This window comes from Rhincodon typus, chromosome 22, assembly GCF_021869965.1.
Source record: "Rhincodon typus isolate 14 chromosome 22, sRhiTyp1.1, whole genome shotgun sequence".
Lineage (NCBI taxonomy): Eukaryota > Metazoa > Chordata > Chondrichthyes > Orectolobiformes > Rhincodontidae > Rhincodon > Rhincodon typus.
Window position 1 is genome coordinate 38647843 of NC_063353.1, and position 16771 is coordinate 38664613.

Below are 16771 nucleotides of genomic sequence, written 5' to 3' on the forward strand. Positions count from 1 at the left end.
AAACGTCAGCTTTCCTGCTCCTCTGATGCTACTTGGCCTGCTGTGTTCATCCAGCTCTACACCTTGTTATCTCAGATTCTCCAGCATCTGCTGTCTCTGAAAGAATTGTGGATGCTGCAAATCAGAAACAAAAACAGAAATTGCTGGAAAAGCTCAGGAGATCTGGCAGCATCTGTGAAAAGAAACTAGAGTTAACGTTAACTCTGACTTCTCTCCACAAATGCTGCCAGACCTGCTGAGCGTTTCCAGCAACTTCTGTTTTTGTTTTTTGTTAGCAATTTCCCAAACATGGGGTACAGGTTTAAAAGGGGAAAAACTTGTGACATTAAAAGGAGTGAGAGGTCAGGACTCTCAATCCTTATACTTCACCAAACATACTTCATCAGCAAACTCAGAAGAATTCTTCAAACTGTTACCATTTTCCCATTCTTGCCCCAGGAAATACTGGAAGATAATTGTGTGGGTGTGCCTGTAGTGTGGATGATGGAGATCACTCCATTGGTCAGATTGTAAAATGCAGGCTAACACTCGAAAACAGTGCTGAGATAGTGCTGGTCAGTCAAAGAATGAGGCACTAAAACTCCAACTCTATCAGCCATCTCCTTATAATATTCCATCTTATTATCTTGAACTGGAAAGGGGGAATTATCTCTTTGTGCGCTGGGCAATATTTAACCCACCATCAACACTATTAAAATAAATTTTCTAGTTATTATTGCATCCTCATAGTTTGTAGGAACTTACCGTATGCAGATTGGCTATCGCACTTTCCACAGCACAACAGTGACTACAGAGATAACAAGGTGTAGAGCTGGATGAACACGGCAGGCCGAGCAGCATCAGAGGAGCACGAAAGCTGACGTTTCGGGTCTGGACCCTTCTTCAGAAGTTACTACACCTATTTTGTTGGCTGTATAGTGTGTTGGGTCACCCTGCAGTGTGTTATATTAATTCAAGCCTGCCTTTCTGTTGCCACTTTACATAAGGGAGTTTGTTTGCATCATTGAATGTTTAATCCTGCTATCCTTCAAAGGAAACAGCAGTCATGAGCATCATGATTCTTTATTTTACACTCTCTACAGAATACGTGTAGAATTACAATTTGATGTTGTATAATTCTTGAGTTGATGGAAGAGAAATATGAACAAAATGCAAATTGCAAGAAATTGGTATCTGTTCATTTAGACTCCAAACCTGCCTTCAACATTACTAAGCTACTAATTACAGATCTACTCCAAAACCTTAGACATTACTAATCCATTTATATTCAGACTGTCCTGTCCATGCCTGTAAACTATCTGAAACATGGCTGTGCATTAGGTGGATAATGTTGCTATTTCTAGACAGATGATTTCCCCCATCTAACTTCTTAACTCTAGTCACCTCTACTTCCAACTTAAGGCTGAAGTTTCTTTTATTTTCCATTCATTCTGAATCAGCGTCATTGGAGGTAGATTTTTAACAGAGTACGATGGTTTAAGTCCAGTGACTGCAAATCAGCCAATCCATTTTATATCTGTGCTCATTTTTATCTCTATTCCCTTCAGGGAAAAAATAAAAGCAGGAGAGAGGTGTAAAAGAGAGCTGCTGACTCACTCCCAACCATTTTACACTTTCATACAAAGTCAGAATTACCCCTACTGTTCCTGTACAGAAGTTGTGTAAAGTCTTGCTGGCTGGGTTATAAAATGGATAATTTAAAATCACAAACTGATGCTTATTAGTGAACTTTCTAAGTGACAGTCTGGGATCTAATCAACACTGTTCTTTCTACATCTACATTTTCACCTTGCTCTTTGCCTTTGACAGTGCTCTGTTTAATGTTGTTAACCTACTGGAATGTATAAGGTGCTCTGGAAGAAGCTGTGTTCCTGTTGCTGTGCTTTTAGGATGAAAAGGCAGGGTTGGGAAGGAGTAATAATTTCCTGGGAACATTCTCTCACACCCAATCTCCCTTAGTCTGCTAAAGCATATGCTGACAACTTTCAAGTGTACCACATGTTAAACATTTTTATTACAATCAGGAGGCTGGAAGAACACAGCAAGCCAGGCAGCGTCTGGAGGAAAGGAGCAGTCAACGTTTCGGGTATTACCCTGAAGAAGGTTAATACCCCCAAACGTTGACTGCTCCTTTCCTCCAGATGCTGCCAGGCCTGCTGTGTTCTTCCAGTCTCCTGTTTGTCTACCTTGGATTCCAGCATCTGCAGTCTTTTTTGTCTCTAACTAATTTTTATTACACTCCCTGTAGGGAAACCGTAAACCAAAATAACCAAATTTACTGAATGACCCCTAACTGAAGGAACTACAACAAGATTTCATTTTTTGTAACTCTATCTTTAACACAAACCAGAATCGAACTAAATTAAATATGTATTAATATAAGGCAACTTGTGTTTCAAATTAAAGGTAAATTTTATTTGCAATAGTTAATGCAACAATGAAACATTGTACACCATATGCAGTTTCAATGTTCTCTACTGAGGCCTCTACTATGTAGGATCTCTCACCTTCCAACTTGATTCAGCTTCGAGTCACATTGCCTGCAGTCGCTGGTGATAGTCATCACACAAATGGCACACGCCCACCATCTCGCTCATGAAAATCTTGATGGCACAGATGCACCAGTGACTCTTTTATTGGACCCCTTTAATAAACCCCTTAAATGGTCTAGTAAAACTGAAGCAGTGTCAGCTTTCTGTCCTTTTTCTTAGCATAGTATACAGATCTCCTTGTAAATGTACCTTCTCTCCATCCGCTGCATCTCTTTTTTGTCTGCATCTCTCCTGTTTGTCTGGTGCATGTCTAGTATTTTAACTTCCTCCCTGGTGGTACTGCTTCCAGATCATGTGTTGCCAGGCCACATGGCTTGGTATTTCTTATTATTCAAGAAATTTACAATGATCACTTTACAATTGATCTTTTTTAAGCTAACTTGAACCTATTTTAGAAGCTTCTCACAAATTTGACATAACTGGGTAAAGTGTGTGTCAATTTGACCTGTTTAGTTTTCACAGAAATATGTCAGCTAGCTAATGGTCTTTAAAGGGACATAAGTTTTGTTTACATCTGTGAAGTCAAGAGGGGCTCTCCTTGGATTAACGTATGCGGCATTGCCGCTGTAAGAAGAGGCAGCACAGATTTCTGAACACAAGTTTAATGAGTGTTATAAAGCAAGCTTATCTTATAAATCCTTTCATACCAGAATGGCCATTTACTGGTTCACACAAGTTATATATGATACTGCTAGAGTATTCAAAGATAATGATTCAAATGTGGATAGATGGAGCTCAAGTACAGAATACGTGTGATCTAATTGAATGACAGGACAGATTTGATGGGCTGAATGGCCATCTATCCTCCTGTATGTCTGTAAAAAGGATTTCTAACGTTTTGGAGCTGGTTAAAGGGACTGTTGAGGAATCAAGGATTCTATTGTATTATTTCTACTGGTGATTTCAGTTTGTTTACAAGCTTGTTATGTTGCTTTTTGTTTTTTTATTCTGTAGATTCCAGCTTGAACCATATGGTCCAGTTGTTTCTTGCCAATTTTAGATAGACAAGTAGTTGCTGGGGTAACACATACTATTCACAATGTACACACTAACAGGTCACAGGGCTCATTAATCTCCCCCAGGATGCCACATCCTAGATGGTTTACTTGTAAGGTCAGATTTCTGATCATGGATAGTGTGAGGATGCATATGGAAACTGATTTATATATAACAAGAGAGTATCAGGAGAGGATTTAAATTAGGATGTTTGTTTGCATTGAATCCCTTGTGCTCTATTCCATTACAGTAATATAACCCATTAACTAGTTAGTGCCTGCATTAAAACAACTCACAAAGGAATTTAATGCAAACAGTTGTGGCGACTCAAGAAAAATTAACATCCACCATCTCCATTGCATTTTATCTTATTTTAGGTTTTCTGGCATAATTCACAAATTTAGCCTCAACCAGGGAGTATCTGCTGCCTCATGCTCACATAAGATATTTTCTATGGGCCTGATTGTATGATCTCCACACAACATCGTCTGCATTTTGCGTGCTTCTGCCTCACATAGCCGACCAGTAGTGCATATCTTTCCATCTTAAAATAATCATGCTCTATCTGAGAATGAGCAATTGTAATGTATTTTGCACTAGTAGAACTGCAGATGCCATGTAGTCTGTTTATAGCCTGTTAGAAGCAATTAAAAACATACATTGAAAAACAATAAATCAAACTTGGCACCAAGAGCAACAACTTACATTTATATAGCGCTATTAGGAAAAAAATTATAAAGTGCTTTGCAGAAGCAGTATTAAACAGCCGTCAGGGCAGATCCAGAAACATAGACTTTAAGACAAGTGATCAGATCCTTGAGTTAGGTTTTTCGTTTTATCGTAACAGCAAACACCAACTATTTTATTTATATATCATTTTTAAAGTAACAAAACACCCCAAGGTGATTTATGGAAGTATTATGAAGAAAAATGTGATACGCTGCCATTTAAGAAGATATCAGGGTGGATGAATTGAACATTGTGGCAAGAAAATTATGCAAAAAAAGAAAAGTTTTGAAAAGTTACAAGTTTATGGAGGTTAGAGATGGGTAAATGTCTAGGGATGCATTGGAGTATTAAATGCCAGAGGTATCAGAGACAGGGATGAGCACAGAGATCAGCACCATGGAGAGCTGAGGCAGGGCAGCATTCCTGTGTTGAAACAGAGGTGGAAATTATCAGCCTTAGTGATGGCACATGTATGTGATTTGAAACTTAAATATGAAGCCAAAGTTAAAAACAGTTTAGTTCAGCCTTGAACAGTTGCCAGGTTGAGGAATGGAGTCAATGGTTAAGGATCGGAATTTGTAGTTGTAGTTTTCTTCCTGATACTTAGTTGGAGGAAATTTTGCTCATTTGGTATTGGATGCTGGATAAGCAGTCTGATAATTTAGAGACATGTGGAAGTTGAGAGAGGTCGGTGCGGGGGGTGGGACGGGAAGGAGGTGAGGTAGAACTGAGTGGCATTGGCACTAGTGCGAAGCTGACAAGTGTTTTTCGATAATGTAACCAACATACAGCTGGGAAGTAGAGGGAGCCAAGTATACATCCCAGAGGACCAGCGGTAACAGGAAGTGGGGTGAATATCTGCTAGGCATAGCCAAGAGCTTAGAGTTGTGGAGGATAAACAGGGAGCCAGAGACAGTGGTACAGAGTGTTCTTAGAAGGTTGGAGGGTTGAAGTTATTATAGGGGTAAGGAAGGCTAAGGACAAAGATGGATTTGAACATGGGCAGTTTAAAATTGTCTTTTTCTTTGTTATTATTTCATTCTTTTGTAAAACTGGGAGTGGCATTTACTTCTGCAATCTCAGAAGGACAATAATATTTCTGCTGTAATTCAATAATCAGATCTAAATATATAGTGAGTTCTCCTTAAACACTTTAGCTATTGTATCTTCAAAGGTAGATGTGACCTCCCTTTGATAGAATGACACTGACTCTCTCATTAGTCATGTTTCACTGCCGGTCTCATTATATTCTCCTTCAAAATGCCCTCTAATGTTTTATCCAATGTAGATGTCAGACTAAACTGCTCTGTGGTTCGCTGGGCTTTCTTTGCAGCATCTTTCAGCAATTGGTAATACATTCATACTTCACCAATGTTAGCCACTGCTCCTGTTTTCCAATGTCTTCCCAAAGAGCCATCAGAATGCCATTAACTGTTTCCTTCAGTTCTGAAACGTACAGATCTATCTAGCCAGCTTCTTCTCTACTTTATATCTCCTTATTTATCTTTCTAACAATCTTGATATTTTCTTTCAGCTGGGAGCTGGACGAACAGCTATTGGATTGCTTTAATAAAACATTGGATGGAAGCTTCCCAGCCCTTGAATGATGAAGGCTGAAATGAAACATTTTGGAAAATTGGGTGACGTATCGATCATGGTTTCTTGATGTTCTGACCAAAAAGTTGCATTTTCTAATCGAGTTTTGGAACAGAGATGGAACTCTCACTCGTGAGCAGCGAGAGGCCTATTGATGGGGATTATCGGACATTTTCCCCGATGAGGCCCAGTCCAGGGGATAGCTCTCCTGTACACTGCTGCAACCACCATATCCTTTCAGGTCCCAGTCATGTAGGCAAGGCAATAATTTCCCACTGTCTGATGTGTCCAGGGCAAATGGCTTCAGCCAGGTACAGCAGCTTGAGACTGCCAGCCCTTGACTGAGTGCACAATGGCCTTTTATGAAGTGATCTAAGGGTGAGTACCTCCACCTATGGAGAGTGGAAGAATCTAGTTAGCATTGGATGAGAGGGGAAGATGGATTGTGCTTAGTTAATGAGTTGATTTTGGAATGATATTACAAGAAAATTCAGGAGACCTCGTGGAGAGAAACCCTTCAAGAAAACACTTTGCAAATTTTTGGTAAGATTTAGCCCCTTGGAAATTGTTCAGGATCACTGGCATCCATTGACTACATCATTGCCCTTGGGAGCCTTCAGAGATGTTACCAGTTTTGTTAGCTCATGCTTGCTAAGCAGAAAAGCCTTTGACTATGAATTATTTCCAGTGTGCCTCCCTGTCTGTTTCAGGGACAAAAACATAAGTTGCTGGAAAAGCTCAGCAGATCTGGCAGCATCTGTGAAGAAAAAAAAGTCAGTTAACATTTCGCGTCCAGTGACCCTTTCTCAGAACTGTTTGGAGTGGATTTTCAACATGACATGGTGTATATGTAGAACTGGTTTTGATTAGCTGCTTTATGTGGAAAAATGGTTGATTTTCATTTCTATTTCAATGGCCTGGTAGTAAGTTGAACAGCTAACTTTGAGTGTCTGATTCTTGAAACCATCCTGTAGCAACCATAAACAGGCTAGGTGTTACTGAAGCTGATATGTTTTGTCTAGGTCAGTGTGTCAGTGTATACAAGGATACGCGTCAGTGTGTCAGTATTTACAGGGGTCAGTGGTCAGTCTGTCATTATTTATAGGGGTGTGCCTGAGTTTCAACACCACTGTTTTCGCTCAGGAGAAGAGTTTGGAGTCAAACTTGTCTGTAATTAGCCTGGTCAAAAACTGAATGCTTCAGAAGTAACATCTCTATTTGTGCACATTCAGTCAACCAGGAAATTTCATGACTGGCTAAAGTAGAAGATGTGAAACTGAGTAGAATGAATTCATCCTCTTTGGAATTTATAAGAATACGAATGGGCTAAGTAAAACACAAAATATTTTAAAATATCTCGATAGGGTAACTGCAGAAAGTTTATTTCCCATTGCTGGTGAGTTTAGAATTAGAACGCATAGTCTCACTTCAAGAGGTTGGCAGCCATTTCATATTGAGATGAGGAGAAATGTCTTCACTCAGAGGATTGTGAATCTTTGGAATTCTCCACTCCTAGAGAGCTGTGACTCTCCGTCAATGAGAATATCCAAGGTTGAGATCAGCTGAGCTTCAGACTCCAAGGGAATCAAGGGGATGTGGGATCAGGTGGAAAAATAAGTTGAGTTTGAGAGTCAGTCATAGTTTTGTTATGTTTCGAAGCAAGCTTGAGGACCTTTTTAGCATACTCCTGCTTCTGTTTCTTATGTTCTCTGGAAATCTGTAAGTATTTTCACGCCTTGTAGCAGTACAGTGTCCCAGATATTTATGTATGCATGTCACATGTTTATTTATGTATGTGTACTTGTGCACTAGTGTGTATGTATATGTGAGCTCAGTATATTCATGAATGAGTATGTATTTGAATATATACATGCATGTGTGTGTGTGTTTATGTGTGTGTGTGTTTGTGTGTGTGTGTGTGTGTATTGATGTAGCTACACAAGACCATGCATGAGTGTTTTAAGGACAACATTAAGCTCAGTGAGAAAGCTCCTTACAATCAGATAGCACACCCAACTTTGCTGTCAAGATTGATACATGGGGGACCTGAAAGAAATAAATTTCTCAACTAAGATGTTTGCATTTAAAGATGATAATATAGAGCATAACTGTGTGGAGTGCCTCTAAACTCAAAGAAGAATCAATTCCTTCCTTGAAACTTCTCTCAGGCGAGGTGAGAGAGCTCAAAACATGTATAATGACAAAATAAGCATCAAATCGATCACAATAACTTTCAACATCTTCTTGGTGTAGGAGGTTAATGAAGCATAATGTTCTGACTACAGGCTAGAATCTCGTTTTTCCAAATCCATTGTCTGTCACATAGGAACAACATCAAAAAGCATTGAGTAGACCACAGAACCGTCTCATGGGAAAATCTCTGGTTGTACTGCAAAAATTGAGACACAGGCACAGCTAAATGAGAGTTTAGTCAGAGCTGCAGCTCTCACAGTTTAAATTTAGCCTGACTACAGGAGTAGAGAATGTCTGAAAGAGAATTTAGTACAATATTGAATTGCCTCTAGTATTCCCCTCAAGACATCGGACTCTGAGTCAGAAAATCATTGTTTCAAGCCCCAGGCCAAGTGGACACTCCATTACAATACTGAGGGATAAAGGAAAAGTACTGCAGATGCTGGAAGTCTGAAACAAACACAGAATGCCAGAGAAACTCAACAGATTCAAAGGATCTGTGGAGAGAGAAACAAAGTTAACATTTTGAATCTGATATGACTCAGTACTGAGGGAGCACTGCACTGAATTTCAGATTTTAAACTGTGATCTCATGAACTGATATCAGAAAAATCTCACCATTTTGGTGAAAGCTATAGGAGTTGTCCCTGGTGCCCCAGCCTGTATTTACCATCCAGGTAATAGACTACTTGGTCATTATTTCACTGATGCTCTTGGGAACTTATTGAATACAAATTGGCTGCTTTGTTTCTGAAATTATAATTCCTATTCTTCAACAGCATTTCAGTTACTGGTAAGAACTTTGGGATATCCTGGGGTCATGAGAGGTGATGTAGTAATGTAAACATTTTGTTTTCTTTTGGGGAGAGGGATCCTAAACAATCTGCCTTGTTTCTCTGAAGACATGGAGTCACTGAGAGAACGTTTCAACTGGGCATGTCTCCCATTAATATATCATCATAACAAATCTTACGTTGTACTACACAAGACCTTCAAACCAGACTGTTCCCTTGTGAAGTTGTGAAAAACAGGAAGGCAGAGTATTATTTAAATGGCGATATATTGGGAAATATGGATGTAGAAAGAGATCTGAATGTCCTTTTATACTAATCAATGGAAGTAGACAGGCAAGTGCAGCAAGCAATTAGGAAAGCCAATATTATACTGGGCCTCATTGCAAGAGGTGCTGAAGACAGGAGCAGAGATGTCTTACTGCAGTTATACAAGGCCTGACTGAAACCACACCCATAGTATTGTGTGCAGATTTGATCTCCCTTCCTAAGAAAGTGCACTCCCTGAAGGGAATGCAGTGGTTCACCAGACTGATACTGAGGATGGCAGGACTGTCCGAGGAGGAGAGATTTATTCAGCTACTGCTATATTCACTACAGTTTAGAAGGATGAAAGGGGTCCAATGGAATTGTGTAAAATAATAATGGGGCTGAATTGGCTAAAAGCAGGGAGAATGTTTTGGGAAATCCAGAATGAGGGATTCATTATCTCGGGACATGAGGTAGGCCATTTAAGACTGAGCTAAGGGAACCGATGGAATTCTCTACCACAGGAGACTATGTAGGCCAAGTCACTAAGTGTATCCAAGATAGAGACAGAACATCTCAGATAGTAAGGGCATCAATGAATGAGCAGAGAAAGAAGGAATGTGGCATTGAGATGTAGGGTCAGCTATGATTGTATTGAATGGCAAAGGCCCAAATGATCTACTCCTGTTCCTAAGTTCTATGTTTGCAATTTCCTGCCACCTTTGCCTGTTGTAATTCATGTTTCTTTTGATACACAAGCCCTTGACCACCACTTTGCCAGTGAGAAAACATCCTGACAGGTCATGAATGATCTCTTATCAAATTACTGACATGGGAACACCACCACCCACGTGTTCCCCTCCAAACCACTCACCACCCTGACTTGGAAATACATCACTGTTCCTTCAGTGTCACTGGGTCGAAATCCTGGAATTCCTTCCTAAAGGGCATTGTGGATCAACCTACAGCACATGGGCTGCAGCAGTTCAAGGAAGCACCTCACCACCACCTTCTCAAGGGGGCAACTAGGGAATGGACAATAAATGCTGGCCCAGCTGGCAATGCTCACATCCCATAAATAAATTAAAAAGAACTGTTCCTGGTAGGGGAAGGATCTAGAACCATTTAAGATGTTTGGAAAAATAATCAATGTTGATGTGAATGGAAAACCTTTCTCTCAGTGCATATTTGGGGTCTGGGATGTGCTGTGTGAAAGTGTGGTGGAGGCAGATTCAATTGTGGCTTATCTGAAAATGAAGAAATTTGAGGCCCATGGGCAAAAAGCAGATAAATTGCCCTTGCAGATGGTGGGTACAGTCATGACAGGCTGAATGGCTTCCGTTTGTGTTGTAATCATTCTCTGATTCTATGTTTGAAAGTATGCAGCAGACTATCATGGTTGTCATGTGGCACCATCTGGGTGAAATAGGCTCTGTCCCTTCCACTTCGTCCGATGTGAAAAACTTGCTTGTGTATCACTAGGCTGCATAGTTCAAATTTTCCATAAGTATTTTATGTCAGCAAATCAATATTAATATCTTTGCAAAATAATTGATTCCCCTCCACTGTCTATTTACATTGTAATCACCACAGTCTCCCATCATTAGTCCCTTTTTTGCTCCTCTGTCCCTTATAATAACATTCCCCCACCATCCTAAACTCCTTACTCTCGCATCTGACAGCTTACTTTCTTAATCTTATGATGGCTCCCGTCCTCCCTAACACCTCTCTGATAGATTCTCCATGTTAGCTTCTCCACTATGGTCTACTTCTGCTCCATTTCTTGTGGTCTTTCCTCCCTGCCTCTCCCCTTTCTACTTCTCACTTGTTGCCTCTTTGTTTGTCCCTTTTTCTTTCAAAGTATCTTAGACCTCTTAGACCCTCAGTGCTGGCTCACTGAGTGTATCTCTTCCACTACTGTTAGCTCATTCTATAATTTTACAAGCATGCTGATGGCAACTGAGTGGTCACTTACCAACATTGACAGATGGCATATTTCAGCCTGCTGGGCCTCCAAAATGGTGGCCTACCAAGACTGGAAGTTAAGTGTAAATAGACAATGGGGCTTCACATAGACATAGAAACATAGAAGATTGGAGCAAGACTAGGCCATTCAACCCCTCAAGCCTGCTCCATCATTCAACAAGATCATGGCTGATCATCAAGCTCGATACCCTAATCCCTCCCCCACCCCATATCCCTTGATCCCTTTAGCCCCAAGATCTATATCTACTGCCATTTTGAAATTACAGGATGTTTTGGTCTCAATCACTTTCTGTGGCAGTGGCTTCCATAGGTTCCCTACTCTCCTGGTGAAGAAATTTCTCCTCATCTCAGCCCTGGGAAAAAAACCCTTATCCCTAACCTTCAAGCTCTGCTCTGGACTCCCTCACCATTGGGAACATCCTTCCTGAACCTAAGATGACGCAGTGTGGAGCTGGAGGAACACAGCAGGCCAGGCTTCAGAAATTCCTGAAGAAGGTCCCAACCCGAAACGTCAGCTTTCCTGCTCCTCTGATACTGCCTGGCCTGCTGTGTTCCTCCAGCTCCACACTGTATTATCTCAGACTCCAGCATTGGCAGTTCTTACTTTCTCTTCCTGAACCTACCCTGTCCAGACCTGTTAGAGTTTTATTGGTTTCTATGTGATCCTCTCTCGTTCTCCTAAATTCCAATGAATACAATCCTAACTGATTTCAATCTCTCCTCATACATTAGCCTTGCCATCTCAGGAATCAATCTGGTAAACCTTTGCTGCACTCCCTCTGTAGCAAGAGCAAACTGCGCACAATATTTGAAACGTGACCTCATCAATTCCCTATATAAGTGCAGCAAAACGTCCTTGTTCCTGTTTTCAAATCCTCTCGTTATGAAGGCCAACATCCAGGTTACTTTCTTTACAGCTTGCTGAACCTGCGCGCTTACTTTCAGTGACTGGTGCATGAGGACCCCAACCCCCAGGTTTTGTTGAACATTACCCTCTCTCAATTTACAGCCATTCAAATAACAACCTGCCTGTCTATTTTTGTACCAAAGCAGATAAACTCACACAAATTATAATCCAAACCTAATCCAAATTATACTGCATCTGCCATGCATTTGCTAACTCCCTCAGCCTGTCCAAGTCACACTGCAACATCTCTGCATCCTCCCCACAGCTCACCTTTCCTCCCAACTTTGTGTCATCTGGAAATTTTGAGATATTATATTTAGTTCCCTCATCTGACTCATTTACATGAAATATTAAAAGAAACGCAGCAGCTCCTGATTTTCAAAATATGACCTGGTTAAGTGCTTCTGGAAGTTCAGCGACTAATTGGAAAATGAATATTAAGGCCGCCAATTTCCGTCAATCAACATCATGAAAGTTTTTCACTGTGAAGTCAAAGGTTAGCTGTACAATAGCCACTGTGCATAAAGAGTAATATGTCTTGCTGATGTCTGATCACACAGGACTGAGACCTGAAGAAAGAAAGCATGAATGAAATGCTGCTGTATCACGTTTCTGTATATACTTTATAGCTTATAAATATTACCAGTTTGCATCAGTATTGTATTCAGTCCTCATTTATCCCAATCTTCCAAAAGCTGCCTGTAATATTCTAACAATGACATTGCTATTTGATAGACTTTGCCATGTGCACATTGGCTGTCACGTTTCCCATTTGGAAAAATGATCAAATGTTATCGACCCAAATTATTTTGCAAACTTAAGATTATGAAAGAAAGAAAGATGTGACATAAGACAAGTCAGTCCTGGAAAAGGGTCAAATCAAGCTCGAAACGTGAACTCTTTCCACAGAAGCTACCAAGCCTGCTGAGCTTCTCCAAAATTTAATTTTATTTCTTAATTTCTTTTCTTTTGAATAGGTCCTTGACCTACATTGGCCCAAGTACTATTTAGTCAAGACAGGAATGACTGTTTAGCTGTAAATTTGGTTTTGTTCACTCGTAAAATGTAGACATCTCTGGCTGGGCCAGCATTTATTGCTCATCCCTAGTTGCCTTTGAAAATGTGGTGCCTTCTTGAACAGTTGCAGTCCATATGCTATAGGTAGACCCACAATGCCATTAGGGAGAGACTTTCAGTCTTTGCAAGAATGGAAGTTGGAATTTGGAATTGGAAACTGGAAAATTCTATAACTTTGACTCAACAAAACTGAAGGAACACTGATATATTTCCAAGTCAGGATGATGAGTGGCTTGGAGGAGAACTTGCAGATGGTAGTGTTCCTATGTTTCCTCTAACCTTCATTTTTTTTATTCATTCATGGGATGAGGGCATCACTGGCCAGGCCAACATTTATTGCCCATCCCTAATTGCCCAGACAGCTGTTATGAGTCAACCACATTGCTGTGGGTCTGGAGTCACATGTAGGCCAGTCTAGGTAAGGATAGCAGTTTCCTTCCCTAAAGGACATTAGTGAACCAGATGGTCTTCTCCTGACAATCGGCAATGGATTCATGGTCATCATTAGACTCTTTAATTTCACTTATTTATTGAATTCAATTTCCGCCATCTGCTGTGGCAGGATTCAAACCCAGGTCCCCAAGAACATTACCTGGGTCTCTGGATTAATAGTCCAGCAATAATACCCCTAAGCTATTGCCTCCTCTGGGTACTTCAAGATGGAATTGGGTTTGACAATGCCGTCTAAGGATTTTTGGTAATTTTTTGGTAGAATTCAAAGTTTCAAAACTTTTTGGTGGGTAAAATTTTACTTTCATTTCGCATCTACCATTAGATTCAGAATTATAATTGCTTCTAGCAAATTTGAATATACAGTTGAGGTCTTAACTTCCTTTTCGTACTATTTCTTTGCAGTTCTGAAGTGTAACGCTTTTTTTGCGCATTGCAAGTCTTTGGCTACCTTTTTTTACATGGCATTGTAAGCAAATTAGGTATAAATTCTGTTGCAAAAGAATTAACACATGCAAATTAGCCTAATTGTTATGTACAGCTCCAGTGCTGCTGCATGCTAAAGCTAATTACCAGATTTAAAAGAAAATGACACTTCTTCTACTAAACTTATTGGGTACTTACTCAATAATCAGTCAGCCAGTGATAATCAGTTGTGTTACTGTGGCAACTGTTAATTAATTTTTATTTCATTTTGCTCTTAGTTAAATCCATTGTTTGTCTTCATTTTCATTCATTGCCTCCAAATAACTTAACTAACTTTGGTTTATGAATGATGAAGTTTTGAGTTGTTCACTTGCCTGGAAGTCATTAGGGATTTTCTGGAGTCTCAAATGTACCACAGGGCTGCTGTCTCACTAGAGAGAAAACTAATGATGGTTTAACCCAGGGATCACTATTCCTCAGGGTAGGGGAGACGTTGAGAAGAAGAGTCCCTCATGGTAACCCAGCCATCAGGGAAATTGATCCCACACTGTTGACATCGCTCTGCATTGTAAACTAACTGGGCTAACTGACCCCCTTAGACCATGACAGTTTGCTTTTGAAAGACCCTGGATGAATTTCGATTGTCAGGATAAGGATAGGCACAGATAAAGATTACAGAACCTTCAGCTACAAAAAGTGGCCTTTCAGCCCATGATGCCAGTCCTAGCTCATTGAATGATCAAATACAATTAGCTCCATTTCCTTGGACTGCCTCCCCAGAGTCTTGCAATCAACTGCTTCATTGAATATGGCTCAGAAGAGAGGCATATTGCCAAATTTTTATTGTTCGCTCCTCAGGACAAATGCAAGCATGTCAAGTTTCAAATTCTCACCACACTTCAAACAACTGGAAAGAAAATGGTGCTAATTTGTTGGTAAATTGACTCTGATTGATCAAGGCATTGCCATGAACAAAGCAGCAAGGTCCCCCATACTCCCTGGTATCAATCCGCCAACCAAGCAATGCCTCTTGTCTCCTTTGCATTGCAAATCAGCCACTCAGCTAACTGAATTAACCAAGCTTCCAATTTTCAAAATCAAAGTGGACATTGGGCAGCTACAGGTAGATTACTGAAGGCTGAATAAGACTGATCTCAATGTATTTACCAGGCACAATGTCGTGAGTCAAGGATAACTAAGGGTCCAGTGACACTGTGGTAATGTGTCCAAACAGATTAATTGATCGAAATAATTTAATTTAAACTTTTAGTTTGCAAAGAATGAGCCATTATTAACGTTCTTGAGGAATCATATCTCAGTTGCACAGGCTTCAAAACTCTTGTATCACAGCTAGGTTTTGCAAAGTTTTGATGTTGCTGGGGAAACATATCTACAGAATCTTTATTACCCCAGATACAAGCCTCCATCAGTTCCGAATAAAGTTGACTCTTGGGATGTGGCTGACTTTACAAGACGTGTTTGAGCTGTTTGTTTTAGTATTGAAAAATATATTAGTGGTGAAGGTTCCACAACTTGCTGTGCCTGTAGCCAAGTTGTTTCAGTAGAGCTACAATTCTGACGATGAGGAAAGCCACCCCTCCATTAAATGAGATAGTAAGACCTGCCGATGCTGGAGTCAGAGATAACACAGCGTGGACCTGGAGGAACACAGCAGGCCAGGCTGATGTTTCGGGTCGGGATCCTTCTTCAGAAATGCCTGAAGAATTTCTGAAGAAGGGTCCCGACCTGAAACATCAGCTTTCCTGCTCCTCTGATGCTGCTTGACCTGTTGTGTTCCTCTAGCTCCACACTGTGTTACCTCCATAAAATGAAATCTGTTTATTTGTTGCACTATTTTTATGGTGCACCTGAAAGGGAATCGAGCAGAAAATTTGAGTGAAAACCCACTCTAACCAAAAAGTTACCTCAAATAAACATTTGATTATCCCTATGGAGTTTTGACAATTAATGCAAAGGATTTGGAATATGTGGTTTGGACTGTTGCTTCATGGGACCTGGGTTCAATTCCAGCCTTAGGTGACTGCCTGTGTGGAGCTTGCATGTTCTCACTGTGTTGTGTGCGTTTCTGCCAGGTACTCCAAATTCCTTCCACAGTCCAAGGATGAGCAGGTTAGCTAGATTGACCATACGAAACTACACTGTCGTGTCTAGGGATATGCAGACTAGATTTGATGACCCATAGTAAGTACAGGAATTGGGTGGGGGTCTGGGTGGGATGTTTTTCAGAGGGTCAGTGCAGACTCGATGGGCTGAATGGTTTGTTTCTGTACTGTAGGGATTCTGTGATTATAAGTATTACTGCAGCTATACAGAGCCTTGGTGAGACCACATTGAAGGAGGTGTGCAGAGGTTTATAAAATCGTGAAGGTCATGGATAGGGTGAATAGATAAGGTCTTTTCTCCTGGGTGGGGGAGTCCAAAACTAGAAGGCATAGGTTTAAGGTGAGAGAGGAAAGATTTGAAAGGGACCTAAGGAGCAACATCTTCTCCCAGAAGGTGATGCATGTATGAAATGAGCTGCCAGAGGAAGTGGTGGAGGCTGGTACAATTGCAACATTTAAAAGGCATCTGGATGGGTATATGAATAGGGAAGGTTTGGAGGGATATGGGCCAAATGCTGGCAAATGGGACTAGATCAGATTTAGGATATCTGGTCGGCATGGCGAGTTAGACTGAAGGGTTTGTTTCCATCCTGTACAGCTCTATGACTCTATGACTCTATGACGGTGTACAGTCCTGGTCTCTTAATATGAAAAATATATAATTGTGCTAGATGGAGTTCAAAGAAGATTCACGCA